Below are 19,118 nucleotides of genomic sequence, written 5' to 3' on the forward strand. Positions count from 1 at the left end.
GAGGAATGCAAAAGGCATAAACACCATGACATTAGAAAAAAAGTTGCAGGGTTTTGTTAAGGGATTGCTAAGAATAATACAACTGAAACTATCAACTGGAAAACTGAAGCAGGCTATTAGTGAAAACATCCTGAATAGATGAGGTCATTGAGGCTGGAACATTCTCCCCTGGGGCTTTTAAATCCAGTCTGGGGAACGCACTCAGTGCCGTGCTGTGGGGATGCACTTTGTGCTGCTTTTGTGCTGGAGGGTAGGTGAGAGGGGCTGAGTTTTAGATTGTGTGAACTTCTCAGGGCTACAAAGTCCTGTGCTTACTGGGTTTTCACTCCTCAAAGATTTCCACCAAGCGCACCCCATATCAGCTATCAGTGAAAAGTCAAAACTTTCTTCGGCCATTTGGCCGAAACAATGTGAGGCCTCACCGAGGCCCAGAAATTTCTGCGTGTACATTTTGGAAGGTCTGTGCAATGGGTACCTGGGACAAAGTTCTCTGGAGAGCATGGTCCTTCTGCACATGGGTGTAAAAACTGCGGGCCCTATGGGACTGCTGGAGGCACGTCCGAGGGCGTGTGGATGGACAGATTAATGGGAATTTGTGCGGTTCATTGGTTGTGCAGAGCTCTGAACAATCAAATCCCTTCAGATCACTCCACTAACTGGATTGCTTATGACAAAATCACAGCTTTTTCTCCAACACTTTTTAATCTCCATCTTGAAAAAAATTGGAAATGACATGGTAAAGTAAGGCCAATTAACACGAACAATTGCAGTTTATTTGCTTCCACTATTTTACAGCATGCAGTCTGGTAGAGCAACGTGCTTTACTTTTTTTGGAGACATCAGAATAAATAAGTAAATAAATACATGACCCTGTGGGCTTACAGATTGAGTCAAAGAGCAGAGATTATTCCTGGCACTGCTCTCAGAAAAAATTGTTTCCTTTGAAAACACCAGACATTGACAGTTTTGCATCAGGACAAAATTAGGATGAGGTGAAATCTCTCCATTCAAATTGTGCCAATTCAGCAGATGTTTCAGACAGTTCTGGAAGGTAGAAAGAAATGAATAGAGACTAGAAACCGAAAACAACCCCAGATCCCTTGAGACAAAGGTTACTATTTCTCTCCCTATCAGCTCTCCTTTATTTCTAGTGAGATAGGGTTATCTAGGCGTTTACAGTCATATTTTAGTTTTGCACTTTTGTAGCACTTTTGTATACGAAAGATGTCAGAGCTTTTAGCAAAGAGGGTAAAGTGTCATTATCTCAATTTTGCAGGTAAGGAAACAGAAGCACTCAAAGGTGCTGGGACTTGCTGGCAGAGCACACAGCACACCACCAGCAGAGCCCCGCACCTGATAGATGATCCCGTGTGTTTGCCTTTGGGCCGTGTCATCTGTCATCTTAACGGTTCAAACATTTTGGATTTAGTCATACTGTAAAAGCAAAGGACTTAGAAAGAAAGAAAAAAAATAAAAGCCAGTGCAGAAATTTGCCCACTAAAATCAAAACATCTAATTGAAAAACTTCTAAGAAATAAATGTCATGTTATTGTTCTCTGCTAGGGAAATGCTCTCAATTAGGACTTTAGAAATGTTAAGCCGTGCCCACCCTCATTCTACAAATTAAAACCAGCTACGCTTGAGAGAAGCTACTAAAGAGAGTTAGTCAGTAAAAACACAAGTGATTATTCTAACATCTCATATTCTTTTACCAAAACAAAATAACATAAGCTTGGAGACTGACTGACTTCTATCATAAACATTAGCATGCTGTGCTTGGACCTCTGGAGATCTGGCAAAACCAAAATGTTTTGTTTCCATGTAGGTTTCTGCTAATGGATTTTCCATGCATCCCTTGTTTCAGTTTCTCTTACCGTGTGTGGGATGCAGAAACTCGCTGCTGCTCTGGGCAGTATCAGTTCCTGCTACTACCTTAAAAACATCAAGAGGCTGATTGCACACTACTTTTTTATTATGCGCCGTGTGTTTTTAGGGGAGAAAGAAGCATTGTTTCCCAGCATTTTAACTCTGTGTTCTGAAAAAGGTATCAGGCTGGGAAAGAACAAGTTTCTCTTTCAGCCTGCTATGTGCTATGCTGATGCGTTTTAAGCGTGCTCTCAGTTTGTGTGCATCAGTGAATTTCATCCTTTACACGTGAATTATATTAATACTTTGATCCCCAGTCCTTGATGAGTTCTCCACTGCACAAGTCTCTATCATCAGTGAGGAAGGGGTAAAAACACCAAAAAGGGATAGAAGTGATCACAGCTCGGGAACTTCCAATCTTATTACAAGCATTGTCCTTGCAGGAGAGCTCATAAGCAGAACAATCTAAACATGTTTTCTTGCAGCTCCTATGCATTTCAGCTAATCAGTTTTCAAGTGCTGCCCTTCCCATTCTTAATTCGCTTCCATCTGAGTATTGCTGGGATTTAAGAAGCTGCGAAGATTAAGCAGAACACCTGCCTGCCTTATCCCATCTGCACAGCACAAGCACCAGGACAAGAAGGTAATGCAGCCTTTGTGAAGCATGGGAAAAACATTCTCTTCCTTTATTAAAAGAAGCACAGGTCTTACCTTTGCCTCCTTTCCAGCCCTGCTACTTGTAGAGAAGTTGACCCTGATTTTCACCTGAGAAAGCACTTTGCCAGCACTCTTTGGGTGTTGTTAGTTTCAGAGAGTTAGGAAAATGTTTTTGGAGATTTCTTCATTATTTGTTCCATTTGCATTTAGTATTTGTTTACCTCTCACAAATAAAAAACATGCAATGGCAATAAAAAGAGCAATAATTTTGAGATTTTTTAAAATCAATGTCTCTTTTTACATCATAGCTCTCACCTAACGTTTCCCAGTTTTTCTCTACAGCCATATGGACTAGAAATTCAGGCCTAAGAAAAAGACAACACAAAAATCACCGAAGCTTAGGTTCTCATGGAGTCTCTTGATTTAAGCCACACTTTAAAAAAACATTAGCTATTGCAAGGCTCAATAAAATCGCTAGAGGTTGCAACACAGAGTGGGAGGAGAGGCTCACCCCCTGTAAATCTGCCTGCCTCCCCAAAGTCAGTGGAGCTAGGGCTCTTTGCACCAGCTGACATGCCTGTCCCAATGTTTTTTGACTTGCAATTGTTTTTTGATTTAAGGGAAATGGTTAAAGTGTGGCCATCTGGCTCACACTGAAACTGGAGAGGGAGAGTCTCTTTGGCTCTGTTTCCCTTACAAATAAGTCAGCCTCTGAAGCTTATTCAATATACTTTAAAAAAAAAAAAAAAACACCATGCAAATGAATAGAATGAAACAGCAAAAAAGGCAGAATGAGACCCTATAAAAGCTGCATGATGAAGTGCTTGTACACAAGATACAGTTATAATTATGTGCATCAGAGCAACGTTTCTGCTTTTCAGAAGGGTGAGGGCTCTGCCTGGACAAGTTGCCTTTGAGTCCTGTGCACGGCTGAGGGCACCGCAGGAGCTCTGGGGCTGGAGCCCTGGTGCAGGTGAGGAAGCCTCTTCAGCTGGAGGCTTCAGCCTCTTACTGCTGTTGCTTCATCTGCAGCTGTCCCAGATTCTAGGTGTTTACAAGGACCACTTCGTGGGATGTGTAACCCCCAGATAAGGGAGGGCTTCCTTGTTCCACAGCTGGTGCTTCAAAGGCAGTTCTTACAACTAGATTAACCTCTTCCTGCTGCTTTCACATACATGCAAAAAGCCCCAAACTTCACCTAAGCAGGGAAATGTATTGACACAGGAAGGTTTTTGTTAAAGATTCAGGTGAAAGTGGTATGAGTTGCCATAGTTACCCTGTTTGATAAAGGTGTAAACTGTAGTTCATCCTTTCAACCTTTTTATCATCTTGGTTTTGTTTTGACTATCTGGTATAGTTTTTATTATTTCGTATAGTTTGGTGATTACTGTTGCAGCCTCTGAATTTCTCTTTTTACAAGAATGTACTGTACTGTGCTTTAGACTATACAGAATGTTTGCAGTACACAGGATGCCACATATTCTAGCAAAAAAATACACGACTCTGTTTTAGTATGAAGCCTTTAACCTGAGATTTTCATGTACCCAAAGGGGAGGGTAATACCAAGTTAGACATAGCGAGATAATGCCACACAGTCCTAGGTATTGTTGTATGTAGAGGCTAGGTTTTGCCACTGTAATTTCTGTCTGGGTTTTCCTTACTCTCTGAGAAACCTCACTACAAGAAATACAGCTTCTTCTGGCATATGTGCTAATTTACATAGATGGGAATGCAAGAATCTGACCTCTAATATTACTGGGACTTATGTTTTTACAGTGTAGGAGCGTGTCACTCCATGGGCACACCGCTGGTCCCAAGTGAACTGTGGGATGCTGCTCTGTACCAGTAAGGCCACTTGAATCCAACCTGAACATTATTCCTAGATGAAAGGCAAAGTATTTCCAGTACTTGTTTGTCATCATTTTTAGTAGCTTTGTACCTGGTTTCTGGTGCTCCAAGAGGAGAGCTGCTCTACTTTTTTTTTTTTTTTCTTTTTAACTTTTTTCCCCCTATTTTTAATGCCTTCCTACACTAAATGAACAATGAGCTTGTCCTCAGACGTCCCACTGCAACACAGTGGCACCCTTCTCAGTGCTGCCTCGCTATGTGAGAGGAACAAAAGCCAGTAAGCAGTGATGACAACCACATAATCCAGTGTTTCGCAGCCCTCTATCTCAGGGAAAAAGCTGTGTCCTGGTGCCACTCCAGCACAGGTGAATATCTGCTCCTATCCGAGACTCAGCAGGAGGCAGGGGGACTTCCACAATTCCTCTTTTCCTGCAGTGCATGAAGATGCTGAGGACTTGTTAGTATTGAAATCGGAATAATTGGCCTTTTCCTGATCATATTCCTCAGTCAGAGTGGAAAGAGAAGCACCGATAGCACTTTCTGGGGAGCACATGCAAGCCAGATGTGGCACGGTGCTATTTGGACTACTGGGATCCTGGCTCCTCCTAGCTGTCCTGCAGTCATCTATGCTCAGGGCAGAGCACGAGTCTGCTGCCACCCAACATTATCAGGCAGGAAAATCTCAGAAGCACGAAGAACAGATGTAAAAGGAAACCAAGAGAATGGATTAATGGTTAATGCGGCAGCTTTCTTGCACATTTGAGGTGCCTGAATTACTTCGTCATGTACTACATCCTAAAGAAGCTCCTGTGAGTTAGCTGACAGGACAGATGACAGTTTAAGTGTTGGGTTTATCAAAGGAAGCTGTGGAGAGATGAAGCAGAGATCAGACACATTCCTGGTCCAGACAGTGCTACTCAAGGGGACGTCAGAGTGCCCCAACACATTACTCTGTATGTCCAACCCAAAAGCTCTTTTCCCCACTTAAGTAAGAAGTCATATGCCTCATGAAAAGAGTTTAGCTCCACAAGGCTGTAGCAGCATGGGGATGTACAACTGGATCTGAAGCACAGTTCTGAGAAAACCGTGCTTTTCTGTGCATGCAGCACTGAGGTTGCTCATTTTCCGTGCCTACCTCAGAGCAAGGACCCTCCAACAAAGGCTTTCTGGCGGGCAGAGGTAGCTCAAGTTCGCTGTCACAAAAGTACTGCCTGTCATTATTCCCGAGTGCCTTTCCTGCCTTTCCTTAGAGCATTAGCAATGCAATAAAGTGGATTCACTTAGAGAAAACGGGGAAGGTTTCATAACCAGTCAGTCTCAACTCTTTCTGTCCCCAGAGACTGAAGTTACAGGTTTTGCTCTGCTGCAGGAGTTCGGATTTTCTTGGGTGATGCTAACGCCTTGTTTCCGCTTCCTTCAGTGCTTTCACTACTGGTGAAGTGTTTCATTGTATGTGATGCTCTGCAGCCATGCTGGATTGTAGTGCCTCCTGTCCATTAATCTTCCTTATTGTTTCCAAATTTCTTTTGTTCTCTTTGTCAGCACAGACCAATGAAGTGCAGCCCTCAGCCAAGATCTTAAAACGATCTAAATAGCTGCGTAGACACCTGGTCTTTGAAAGAATGATGTAGTTTTCTCCTATGAGCCTAATTATAGTTGCTAATGCATTGATCCATAGAAAAAATGGGCCCGCATAGTAACTGTATGGTCAAAGCTGCCAGAGGGAGTAGTTAAGGGAAAGATACGCTGCATTAGATGGAGCTTCATAGCCCCGCGGAGCTGTGAGAGATCTCAAACTCCTCTCTGTTCTCTGTGCTGCTGAATTGCTCTTAGGCCTAACAGATCTTCTTTGTATCAACCTATAAATACAGCTGTGTCTACTGGATTTTGCCCAAGGGCTTGTACATCATAGTTTGCTAAATTTTAATCATGCTTATGTTTGCATTTGAGTGGAGTTCACATGTCCCATAAAGCCCTTAATCCTCAGTTTGCCATCCCAGGCAAAATGCCCAGTCTCAGCTGAGGCCTTCCTCGCAAACTGCTCTGACTCCATTGACTTCTCACCACGTTCTCTAATGCATTTATGGATCTGATAAGAGCTCTGCTACAGACCCACACTCCTTCTACCAGCAATATAAGCTGCTGTTGATACTGTTCGTTAAGAAATACTGTACAGCATTCTGTCAAACAAATGAAATTCATCCATCTCTCCCCTTGAGTTTTACAAAAGTTTCTTCCTATCAGCGTGCAGGCACAGTGACAGCTGGAAAATATTTTAGCACAACTGCATGGAAACACTGAATTTTTTCTAAGAGGTTTGAAAAGCATGTTGTAATTATTGTTTGACTCCTTTGTATACAGTGTTGCAAGATTACCCCTTTTTAAAAAACAAATTAGCTGTGCAGTTTGCATTCAATTTCTGCATGCAATTACCATGATTACGTGTGCAGTTCACATAACTGCACATAAAAACTGTCAGGATTCTCTGTTGGCTGATGTAAAGTGCACATGCTGTTGTTCACATGCGTTGGTTCGGATATCAGATTTGCAAATCTGCCCCTGCTCGTGGCCTGCTTTCCAGAGCTGTGCTTGCTTCAATTTCACTAAATGGCATCTCTCAATCAGTCCTTAAAATTAACAACTGCAGACTGAGGTGCGTTCGTCTGACGAGGATAGACCTTCTCCTACAACAAATTATTCAAAGGAATTTCTTTTTTTTTTTTTTTTTCTTCCCTTTGATGTAAGGTAGTACAAAGGAATCCAGGACATGGCTTTTCAGAAAAGACTTCTGAAATATCCTATGGGCAGCATTTTATTTGTGTGCAGTTCTACTCTCAGAACATTTCTTGAAACTGTTGTGAACGTGCTTGTTAATATTTGCATGTGCTAAGAGCAGTACGTTGAAACACCATCCCCAATCTGCTTCCAAGTTAAAATATAACCTCCTCGTGTGTGGTGCTCTGATGGAAGCACGTGCAAAAACTGTGCTGTGCACCAGCCCAGGATCCAACTCTGAAAACATAGCAATAATATGATTACTATCACTCTTGAAGCAGTTAAAAAATCAAAACAAAACAATGAAATACATTTTAGAGTTTCCATTCTGTTTTGCTTTTATTTTTAGGTTGTAACTTAAAAGCTGCAGGCTGCAGCAGAAATTGAAAACCCTAAAAATATGAAACATAAGTAAGAAGAGAGACTCTTCAGCTTGATTACATCTAAAACACACGTGTGAAGGAAATCTGTGGTACAGAGAGAGTAATTTCACCAACAAAGTGTGCCATACACCAAGTCAGTGGCAATGTCAGCACTAAGGTCTTCTGGCTCTCAGGCTTTTGCCCTTAGCACCTGACCAACACAATAACATACTGCTTCCATATGTTATTGTGTATTTATTGCTGTATTACTCTCCCTCTTTTTCCAGGTTCTTATGAAGATATAAGAAATTATTGACTTTTTATTGAATTTTTTATTTTTAAATCTCCTTAAAACCCAGCACCTTTTATGCTAACATCCCCTGGCCTGTGCAAGCCCTCTTTGTCTTCATCTAAGGCTCCAGAGGGAAAAGCTATTCATCTTTATTTCCTTAATTTGTCCTTCTTTAGACACTGGCCAACTTCTTCTGATTTTCTTTGTTCTGCGCTAGATTTGAATAGTTCTGAAGCTTCAGAGCTTGGGGATATGGTTAGCACAGTTGGAGCAAGAAAAAATTGAGTTCCTCAGAGGTGGTAGTACTGGATGAGACCCCACCACTGAATGTAGTGAAGAAACTACAAAACTGTAGAAATGCCTCAGGTCTTCTGATGCTGCTTAAATAGCACTGATAAAAATAGTGTTTGTATTGCCACTGAGCAACAAAGGGAGGGATTATTTTTGATCCTTTGAGTTTTCTCCCAAAGATAGAGATTCAGATTGTACAGAAGCCCTTGACCTAACGCAGACTTGTTGGGTCACACGATGACCTACCACAGGTTGTCCACTTAGGAAATATGTTACTCGGGGAAAAGATGTTGGCTGTGGACAGAAGTAAAGAGAAAAAGGAGCTCTGTGTTAATGCCGTGACTCAGAAATTACTGTAGGACTATTTTCTTGGTCCCTAAAACAAGGCACAAAGCCTCCGAAGAAAATATTTATTAAGCCACAGATGGCAAAGCTGAGCCTCCGATTTCCCTAAATCCTTAAGAGGATTGTGGTACAGCTTATAGGAGCATCTTAGTAGCTGGATGCTCAGCTTCTTATTAGATATGTCATACATACATACAGCCACAGTGACTTGAGCAGAGAGAGTGTTTGCATTACAGCTTTACTAATTGCGTATCTTAAATTAGGAGAACAGAAAACTAGTTTTTCTTTTCTCTGTTATATTTGTGGAATGCTTTTGTAGTGATATAGGGGTATTGTGGTAAATTATAGTTTTAAAGGAAAAGCCAGTGAGAAAGATTTTCATGTTTGCCAATTTTTAGGTGAGGGTAACTTGCACAATTCCTAAATGAAAGAAAACAGTGGTCAATGTGAATGGGTTAGGAGAGAGGACATACAGCAGTCCTGTGATTTCACCAAACTGAGCAGAAATAACTATCCTCTTCTGCTGTACCGCATGTGTCTCGGGTGGTATCTTAGTGCAGGTCTCTTGTTTGTCATTCTTACTGAGAGGGAGATTTTGGGCTAAGTACTGCTTGGAAAAGGTCTTCAGAGTACGATCATATAAACCGTCTATCCTTAGTTAATTTCTGCAGCTTTAGGGAAACAAAACCATGTATATTGCTTGACAAAATTAGTTGGATTACAGGACAGTGAGAATTGAGTTTACATTAATGTTTTCTTCACATCGAAACAATAGATTTCAAAGCATTGCTAGCAGCCAAACCCGAGGAATATAGTCCTTTTATATGCAGTCAAGCCCTAAATGTTGACAAATTGCAGCTAATTGTTGAACTTCAGCTTTTTCAACAGATTCACAGATTAATTTAGTGCTACCCAGTTATAAAGCAGCACAGTATAGCAACTGTGCCCATCTCTACAGTATTTTGTTAGATCAAAGAACCAAATCGGTGCAGAGATTTAGACAGTCTGGTTGTTCTTCTCCAGAAAAGACCCAGAGACAGCCCAGCGTGGATGCAGGCTGGGTGACCAGGAAAAAAAGATGTTGGGTTACAATGAGAAGTGAACAAATGGACAGTGTACATGCATGTAGAGAACTCAGCAGTGGTAATAGTCACTTCAATTACTAAAAACATTAAAAAAAAATGCTAAAAATGCTAAAACCAGCAGTAACAATGATTCTGAAATGCATTTATAAATAACTGAAATAAGATCAGCTGGTGCAAAAATAAAGTGTGCTGTAAAATGTGTAGGACCATGATCTTTCCACTCCGTAACCGAGACACACCTACCAATTCATTACTGCCACAGAGGAAACATTAGCTCATAGAATGAATAATATTTTCTCCTTGCTGACATACCAGCCTTCCTAGTTCATGCAAATACAGAAGTACAAAGGTGAATTTTTTTTTTTTTTGGTGTTGACTTTAATACATTTGTATTTTTTTTCTCATTTCTGAACATTCATTGAAAAGTGATTCTAGCTTCCCTGCCTCGGATACCAGCTAAGATACGTTGGCTGCCAGGAGAAGAAAGTGCTTCATATTTTTGAAAGGTGAAAAAAATCTGTGGTTTCTGGTTAGCTCTGAACAAGCCATCAAGGATGAGTTGTTCCTTAATGGCATGATTGATTATGTCATGAGAAAATATACCATGCCAGACAGAGATCATCTATGATAAAAGCAACCATGCAATTATGGCAATAAACTGAGCCATTTTGCCAGCCAAAGGGGAAAGCTGGGGAAGTTGTCATGGAATTTAAAGAGTGGCTTGCGTAAAGCTGGATCGGGATCGCAAACCTGTTCTGTTGGATAATTTGCGCCTCAGAAAAACCTGAATATTTATTGGTGGTAACAGTGTTCTGGAATCAGTAGGTGGCTTCCTAGATCAGCTGCTTCTCAGCTTCATTTCAATGTTTGTAGGATAGTTTGGGGGCAATTGTGTTCCAGAACAGCTGGCTGGAACTGGAGTGCTCACAAGAAAAGTTCTGTCCCTGGCAGAGGTGTTGTTAGAGTTTGCTCAAGACTTTCCTCCCTAATTAAATGGGTGTCTTCCTTGACTTTGATCTTATGAGTCACTCACCTAGAAACTACTTAAGTTCTGCAAGACATCCCTGGATAAGTCCCTCAATTTATTTATATCTTTAAGATGATTTAATACTGAGTTAATGATTTAGGGACCTATCTGATTCCCAGAAAAGCCAGCCAGAGACTTCTCACTGCCCCCATCTAACCAACTGGGTATAATACCTACTTACATTTAAATACCGTTTACATTTCCACAAAAGAATTTATATTGCTTTCTAATACCTTGAATGCAGAGCTTTTTATAGCTTACTACCCCATAAATCGTTAATCCTTACTTTAAAAGTTATTTTTTATTAGAAATAGAACAGAAAACAAAGCTACAAGTACAGACCTAAACCCTTCACTTTTTGAGAGGTTCCAGCTTCAGGTACCTTGAACTTAAACTTCATTCTGTGGCTTTGGCCACAGACTAAACAGAAAGTAAGCCCATTTTCAGGTTCCAATTTGAACATATGGTAAGTTCTTCTGAGATCAGTTGGCCCGATAGCTTTGTGACACCGGAAGGGGGGTGAAATCAGAAAAGGTAATTCCTTGCTCTCTGCTGAAGAGAAACAAAATTGATTCGTTACTGGTGTTTTAAAGAGTTTTGTTTTTAGAGACACCAGAGAAAAGCTAATTCAACCAGGAAGTCTTCCTGTTTTCCAAGACAAATCTGTCTGTTACTTCATCTGTAACTTTGCCATTGACTTCAGTAGATGCGGAATGAGTAGCTGAGGAGTACAGGAGTTGCTAAGAAATTCGGTCCTTGACTTTGCAAATCTAACGCATAGATTTATTTATTTATTTATTTATTTATTTATTTATTATTGGGAACTTCTGTTTTATAAAATCACTGGTGGCACATACCAACTTCACGAGGGAATCTTGAAATCTTGGGAAGTTCAGACACAAAGCCCATGCTGTGATAGGCCTCTCTGCCTGCTTTGACTGTTCATGCCAGCGAGGCAACCAGCTCACATCCAGTTCCACTCCTGCCTCACTGGAGCAGGTGCGGAGCTGTGATGATGAAGCATGGCTGCTGATGAACACACATGACAGCAAAGATAATAATTAGCACAAAGTGATGTGGTAGAGGATCTAGCCCACATTGGGGACAGTACGGAGCCTTACCACCCACGAGGGATCTCTGGGATGATAGCTTAATTGAGAGGAGTTGCTCAAGCATGTACCACACCTGGCACAGAGTTAGAAACTTCTGCTTCGGGAAATGTTTTAACAAGTTGTTTTCCTTTTGCTATTGTCACCTGAACCAGAAGATTCTGGGGCCTGCTTATTGCATAGCCACACCTCAGTTTATGCATCAAACCTGTTTCATTTTGTTTTGGTTTGTGCTTTTTTTTTTAACTGGTTGTGTTCATGTACTGAGGCCTCTCCCGCGCTTCAGATCCCAATCCAAGCAGTAAATGGGAGGTTGCAGAAGAAAGCCACCACGAGCGCACAGGTGAGAGGTGGAGTACCTTACATCATTCCAAAGAACACAATCATTGCTGCTCAGTCACACTTTTGTCCAAGCTCCAATTTTTATGAAGATTATCTGTAGAAAAAATGAATATTGGATGTTAGCCTCATAAATCTAAGTTGTACTGGATGATTTATAACAAGTGTTGGATGCCCAGTTCTACCTTACCAACTGTGATTTGAAATTAAGCACAAAAAGTAGCAGTCATATCAACAGTATGCACCAAAGTAAAAAACTAACAACCCTACCCTGCCTAATAACTCTTTTTGGAAGACACCCTTGCTTCTTTTTCTTTCCTCTAAATAAATAAATATATAAAATCACAGCATATCTGGAAGAATAACTAATTTGAGCTATTTTGGACAAAGGGAAAAGAATCAATTCATATGTCAAATATCTTCAAAGGACAGTGAAGATCCTAGTCTTAAGTACAGTGGGCTGCAGCTTGAGTGTTTGGGGTGATAAGTGCACTGGCTCGCTGTCGTGACAGAGCTCACGACTGAGTGCTGCAGGTGATGTTGCTGGCCTGGTACGGTCTGGGTCTACAAAGGGACCTACAGCTGCTAAGAGAGTTGATGCCTTTTGCACAACCTTCAGTTTCTGGATGACTTCAGGATGGGAATCCCAACAGATCATTGCGTGAAACATGACTCATGATAGCCAAGGGGAAGGAAAAGTGTCTTACGTCAGTGTTGGTGGAGTCAAGCGAATAAAGGCAGTGGGAAGCTGGTCGTCCAGAAGAAACTGGGGATCTTATCGGGTTTTGTAAGTTGTGAAACTAGGTGGCAGCCAGCCTTCAATATCTGGAGCAGATGTGAATGCGTGTCTTCCTTGTTTGCTGTTTGCAATCTGTGCCACTTTCAGGTCAAAAAAAAAAAGACGGTTTTCCTCCTGACATCACTGGGACTGTTATCTCGCTCCTAGTAGTCTTGCATGTGCATTTAATGAAAGGAAGCATAAAGCTGAAACTTTATAGAAAAAAACATTTAGAACACAGAAGTTGATAAGGGTGTCAAGTACATACAGGTGACCTGCTAATATTTGGGTATCTGAGAGTGAACGTCTGTCTTTTCTTTGTACCCTCTAAGAAGAGATCATCAACCGAGCAGTTAGCATGGCCTGTCCTATGGCCGTGCTGGCACATGGATTGACAGAGGTCAGGGTGATCTGAGCCCCTTCAGTGCTGTGAGCCATTAGCTATGTTTTCAGTAAGGGGAAAGGCAAGAGAAAATTTAAAGCAAATATCCCATTGCCACTTGCCTCCTACTAGTCCAGGATGAAGTCACAGGCTTGTTCCCTTCTGAAAGCACACAATAGTGTTTCATTTCAGTGACCCTACCGTCTGCTGCCCAGCAAGCAGACTCAAAGGTAGGCTACATTCAGCTAAATTGCCTGAGGCCTAACCACTTTTGGGAAAGTTAAGCACTGCTGAAAGCTTCTGGTGTTGAGCAGGGGGCCTACAGCCATGCAATGAAAACCGCTGAGCAGAGGCTGAGGGGTCTGATTGCAGCCCCTGCGTGTTAAAGCTGTGAAGTCTCCAAGTACAGTCCCGTTGGATGTAAACAGCATTCTTCTGCTGGGGTGGCAAACGATACCTTCCTCCCTGCTGGGCCTCACCATATCGCCAAAACTTGTTTACTCTGTAATTTAGAGTTCATTGTAATCTAAATGGAGATTTTTTTGCAATGCAAATAGGGCTGTACAGAATGTAATACATTTTATGTATCGCTACTGTTTATTGTGGCTATATAACTTATCACTCATCACGCAGACCGGATTGCAAAACACAACGTTTCAAACACACTTTAACTCTCAGATTGTGATCAGTAAAAAGAATATATTATACTTATAATACGCTCTTTCCCTCACGGTATTTTACTGCAGAAACCCCATTTTGCAGGAAAGCATTCCAAGGAATAAAAAAACGATCTTGATTCAAGTTCAGAAGTTGTTTCTGGTTGCGTAAAGTGGGCAGACATCTAATCAGCCCCTTTATTTGATATCCTGAAGCATCCTATTGTACTGGCTGATGTGCATAGATGGGGAAGTCTGCGATGAACCCCAAAATTCAGAGAGTTAGAAGGTAATCTTCCATAATGACCTAACGCTAACATAAATAATCGCAGTTTGGCATGGCTAGAACAGTCTACTCGACTCTTTAAGGTACAACATGTTCATGTGAAGGAAAAAGGACTTCTCTCTCTTTGGCCTGTAGGAGGTGATCTAGGTTTACATCTTCTATAATGAACGGGCTGTTGTAAAGTGATAAGCAGACTCAATAAAAATGAAATTAAAACAGAGCCCGGTGAAGTGGGATGAAGTGGTTAATATTTGTTGCATACCCTGATGCTGGACTTTGATCCTCTGACAACACCCACTGCTCTCCAGGTGACATTGCAGATAAATGATTCCCTTCAGCGAGGAAAACAAGTGATAAAGCAATAAATTATTCAATCACTGTCAGTGGAATATTGGGCCTCCTATGCAGCTCAGAGATTAGAAATCTTTTATTAGCTGATTACAGTTCTAAGTATATGCATTCAGATTGTCTCCAAGAAGCCTGGTTCTAGGAACACTCCTGACCTACCCAGCTCCTCCTATACATTTAAGAGGGTGGTGTGGCTCCAGAGCAGGTAGCCCAGGGAAGCTTGGAACCTGCACCCAGGGAGGCTTTGAGGACATGGACACGTGGTGCCATGGCTGCTCTGGTCTGCTGTTGGCAAGTCTTGTGCTTGGGGAGAAAAGTGGAACTAAATGGCAGCTAGAGGTTTCGTCCCGTCTGCCCAGCTCCTTCCAGTGCCCCAACTTCACCAGTGCTGTGCTGGGTACTGATGTGGTTCTTATGCAACACTCATCGCTATCATATCTGAGACCAGTGCAAGGGCCACACAGGTGGTGGTGTGCCACGAGGTCCAAGTGCCTCAGGCATCCATCGAAATTCCCTTCCAGCACAAGCACCTGGGTTCTTTCCCACAATAAAATGAGCAAGAGGATTAGGTGGTGATATCTCCAGGGATTTTGGTCTGAAGTGGAACTGGGGGCATGGCTGAGGAATATGAATGGATTGAGGAAATGCTACCATGCCTACAGACACTGGTGATTTTAGCTGAGCATTGTCATAAGGTGTTTTTCGGCAATAATATGAGGGGTAAGAATGGTCCCCACAAGAGAGAGTGATGCTGGAGGGAGACACTCAGAAATCAATGCAGGTATTTGGCAAACTGGAATATCCGACAGTGTTGGAATTAGCAAAGCTGTTTTAGCATTTCCTCTGCCAATATCCACTCTGGTAAATAAGAATTTCATTTTTGTTGATGTAATTGCAATCAGCAAAACGTTTTGCAAAAAGACAAGATCTGTGGATTGTGTGCTTCTGCAATTTTTTCTCTCATATCATAAATTCAGACTGAATGTGACATTTCACTCTGTTTTGACTAGGGTGCTTTCATTTAATTTCAGCAATTTGGTAACACTGAAATAATGTGAAAGTGGCAGCAAGTAGTTTGCATTTGAATATATTATGTCTCACCAGCAACAGAAGTTGTATTTACGTAGGTAGATGGTAGCGTAAGAGCCACCAGTACTGACTGTTCCATAACGTAAGTAGTTTTCCTTCCTTCCTTCCTTCCTTCCTTCCTTCCTTCCTTCCTTCCTTCCTTCCTTCCTTCCTTCCTTCCTTCCTTCCTTCCTTCCTTCCTTCCTTCCTTCCTTCCTTCCTTCCTTCCTTCCTTCCTTCCCTCCCTCCCTCCCTCCCTCCCTCCCTCCCTCCCTCCCTCCCTCCGTTTCTCCCTTTCTCTCTTTCTCTCTCTTTAAATAATTAAAATCTCTAACACCTCTGAAATCACAGTCACCGTGGAGTACTGGTGTAAGATGGTAGCAGTAAAGCTGTCATTTCTGGAACTGCCATTGAGGAACTTCTGCACTTTATTTGCTGAGTGATCAGGGAGGCTGTCACGGCATAACAGATTTGGAAGCAAACCATCCACTGTTCAGAGCTGCACGGCTCATCATAACAGCAGTGCAGCTAAATCCTCAATGATGTAAATAGCTGTCAGCTCTCAATTAAATCAGGATGGCTTCGTAACAGTGCGCTGCCGTACCTTTCAGATAAGTGAGCCTATTGTTTTCAGTGCCAGAGCAACTCCTGAACGTGCGCAGTGCTGCCCAGAGCGTGCTGCTTGTACTTGGTGTTTTCAATGCACAAAGTAGTGTATATGGACAGGAGACAAAATGCCTCGTACCTTTTGCTCTGGTTGAGATGCATTGCTGTACAAGGGTCAGAAAAAAGGCTGAAGTGCAAGGAGGAAGCAGCCTAGTTCAACACAGCCGGTGACCCAGGGAGGTGTGTCTGCTGGTGACGATGCTGTGGCCTCTGCCTCAGTTTTGCTGCTGGTCTTGGCAGCATCTAGTAGCGTTCTCTTGATCTTGGCTGAAAGGAGGCAGATTGCCTCACCTGCTGCTCCATCCACTTCTTTTTCTCTGTGAAATGCATGGTCATGAACATAAACGAGTATTTGCAGCCATGTACATGTGCACAGGGCAGCCTGGATTAAAACATAAACTGAATAAGCTTTACAGTACTTTCTCCAAGAATCCAATTAAAAAAATATGCTTTCCATCACAAAGATGCTATCAACCCAGAAATGATACTTAATATTCCCAGGACTGATGATTAATAGTGTTTCAATCAAAATTTGATTATAATAATCCTAACCTGTTTAATGCAAGCCCTGTAGAGCCTTTTATTTTATTTTATTTTATAACTGAATGAAAATAATAACAATGCCATCATCAAAAAAGGAAAAAAAAAAAAAAAGCTTCAGTTGATACTGAGGTAGTTTAAACTCATTTCAGCAGAGACTCTTTAAACTAAGGGCAAATGTTTTCTATAAAGCTGCTCTTTCTGAACACCAGCATTTATGAAAGTCACATCCACTAAATCTATGGGTCTTTCTCATGAATGTTTTATCTAATTCCAGCTTTGCTAGCACGTCAGAAGATTGTGCTTTTGGTAGGTTTCCAGTTGTCTGGTAGAAATCCAGTTGCTTATTCACGGATGAAATCTGAACAAGATGGAAGATACTGCAATGAGTGGAATTACCTTTTGGCTTTGATGAGTTGGTCTGGAACTGGAGGGAGAAACAAAATTCTATTATAGATAATTTTCCCTCTCCAGCTTTATTTATTTCCTTTCTCTCCACTCCATCCTTACACTTTTCTCTGGGCACTTGGCAAATATGCAAGTGCTGTTAATATTGCTCCTTGGCTGAACATTAAAAGCATATTTTTGAACATGACTGCTAACTCCTCCCTGTCTTGCACCTCACTGATATGCCTGGATCCTCTTGGCTCCATGCCTGGGATTGTACATGTTCTTGGAATATCCCAAGGGAGATCCCGTCAAACAACTTCTGTTCACATGACCTAACGCTTGTTTGAAGGTGCCTGTTCTTTCAGCTTCTTTCTTTTAACACCTGAGTTTTGAAGTGCAGGTATTATATTGGCCTTTGGAGAAATTTGCTTCAACCCAGCTAACTTCTTTTTGCCTGGGCATGAAAAATTTCACTGAAACTACACCATGCTCATGTGAATACGGAGTTATAATGGGTCACTGGACATTTGCCTTAAAGACAGAATACAAACAATGAAAATACACCAACCTTTAGCCCACAATCATTATGTGTGGTATCTCTGTAATAAATATAATGCCTCGTGCAGAGTTCAAGGCTCATGTATTTAAAGGCTGAGGGATTTTCTTTCCACCAGGTTAAAAAGCAAAATGTTGCTGTTATAGCTAAAGATGCTTCATTTTTTAAATTTAAAATATATTGTGAATAATATGAAAAATATATAGAAAAGCTCAAATGTAAGCTAGTCAATATAGGATATTTTTATCTACCATTGCAGTCTACATCACTTCGGTATTAACCATCTCAAGCTAAAATATGCCAGACCATTTGGGCCTTCATATAATGATGTTGTGATTTATTGCACTCTCAGTTTCCATCCTGCAGCAATTACCAGAAGAGCTGATAATGGTCTGCAATTTGTTTTCCAGAACTGGGAGTAGCTGCCAGCAAGAGCCGCTCGCAGGGAAAGGTAGTGGCTGTTTACCTGGATTGCTCAGCCAGACCAGGGAGGACAGGTCAGTGACAATCCCCTGAGAATACAGAATGAAGCACCAGCCTGTAGAACTGATAACAGCCGTTCCTTCCAAGATGGTGCGATGGGATGCAACAGAAAATCTGATGTGGTGTTAAAATTCTGTAAAGAAGATGAGACCTGGCTAAAGTAATTCTTCCTCCCCTCCAAGTCACCCATTAAGATTTGTTTTCTAAGACATGTCCTTGATATCGTGGATCAAGTGACACACCCCCTGGTTTTAAGAGCTCACAGTTCTAGCTATTGGTGGAGGTTCCTTATAATGGAACTTACTGTAAGCACCTGTTATGGTTATATGGAGTCTTTATGGTGTTAGAGCTGTTTTGAACCAGCTTCTTGATGACCTAAGAGTCAATGTTTCAAAGCTCAGCAGGTATTTTTCAGAATTTGAACCTTCCCCTGGCTATGACAACTATTTATCAGCTGCCAGGAGAAGAGGTCCTGTGAATCTCACTGCAGAAGACGTATCTTTGGGTTTTCTTAACTGTCAAAAGCATAGTTCTCTTTAATAGGAAAGAGCTTGCAGGCAAGAGGAAAGTGATTTGACACAAGGTGTCATGGTTTAGGTCTTGGTAAACATGCAGAGGAGGATTTCAGCAGGTCAACTGAGGACATCAGAAAGCTCCCAAATATTTGGAACAATGAGAAAAAGCTTCAAAAAAATGATAAATACTGATTGTATTCTTCTCCCTTCTTCATGCACGCTTCATTAGGCTCAGTGTCTTAAGTTGTAGGATGGTAAAATGGGCTTCTACTGTGCCCATTTAAATGAAGGGTTAAATGGCATGCCTCCATCCAAGTGGACTGTATCTGTTCCTGTAAGATGGCTGGAAAGAGAGGAAGGATTCCTATTGGCACTCCCATTGGTAAAAGTCAGATCTCACTTTGAACAGAAGGGTATGGATCATATCCATTGGCAGAACTAAATCCTGTCCTGT

This window comes from Anas acuta, chromosome 10 (assembly GCF_963932015.1).
Source record: "Anas acuta chromosome 10, bAnaAcu1.1, whole genome shotgun sequence".
Classification (NCBI taxonomy): Eukaryota; Metazoa; Chordata; class Aves; order Anseriformes; family Anatidae; genus Anas; species Anas acuta.